Source organism: Ailuropoda melanoleuca, unplaced genomic scaffold (genome assembly GCF_002007445.2).
Source record: "Ailuropoda melanoleuca isolate Jingjing unplaced genomic scaffold, ASM200744v2 unplaced-scaffold31050, whole genome shotgun sequence".
Lineage (NCBI taxonomy): Eukaryota > Metazoa > Chordata > Mammalia > Carnivora > Ursidae > Ailuropoda > Ailuropoda melanoleuca.
Window position 1 is genome coordinate 1 of NW_023201672.1, and position 486 is coordinate 486.

General features: G+C 35.0%; 1 non-coding gene across 1 annotated transcript; it reads left to right on the top strand.

Annotated features, from left to right (window-relative positions):
* Window positions 1-134: 134 nt before the first annotated feature.
* On the top strand, window positions 135-251 carry LOC117798391. Its single transcript, XR_004622881.1, has one exon. It is a non-coding gene; the product is annotated as a U5 spliceosomal RNA (small nuclear RNA).
* The last annotated feature ends 235 nt before the right edge of the window (window positions 252-486 follow it).

Here is a 486-nt window from a genome sequence, read left to right on the forward strand (position 1 = left end):
TTCTAGCTATGAGAAGTTTACTTACAGAATTTCTTGTGCAAACTAGCTAGGGAGTAGCACTCATGGATAAAGAGCTACCATCAGTGTACTAGGAGTTGCAGTTACGGGAGAAGTGAGATGAGGGAACTACATTTATACTCTGGTTTCTCTTCAAATCGTATAAATCTTTCGCCTTTTACTAAAGATTTCCGTGGAGAGAAACAATTCTGAGTCCTTAGCAAATTTTTTGAGGCCTTGTTCTGAACAAGGCTATATATTAGTTGTTATAATGAAAGACTTAACTTGAAAGGAAAAAAAGCCTTTTTTTAGTGTGATATTCATTCTATTATCAGTCTATGACAGACGAACATTCACGGATGATGAAGGTCTTGAATTTATATAATCCCAGTTAGAAACACCTGCCTGCTATGTAGTAATTTTTTTTTTTTTTTAAGATTTTTATTTATTTATTCGACAGAGATAGAGACAGCCAGCGAGAGAGGGAAC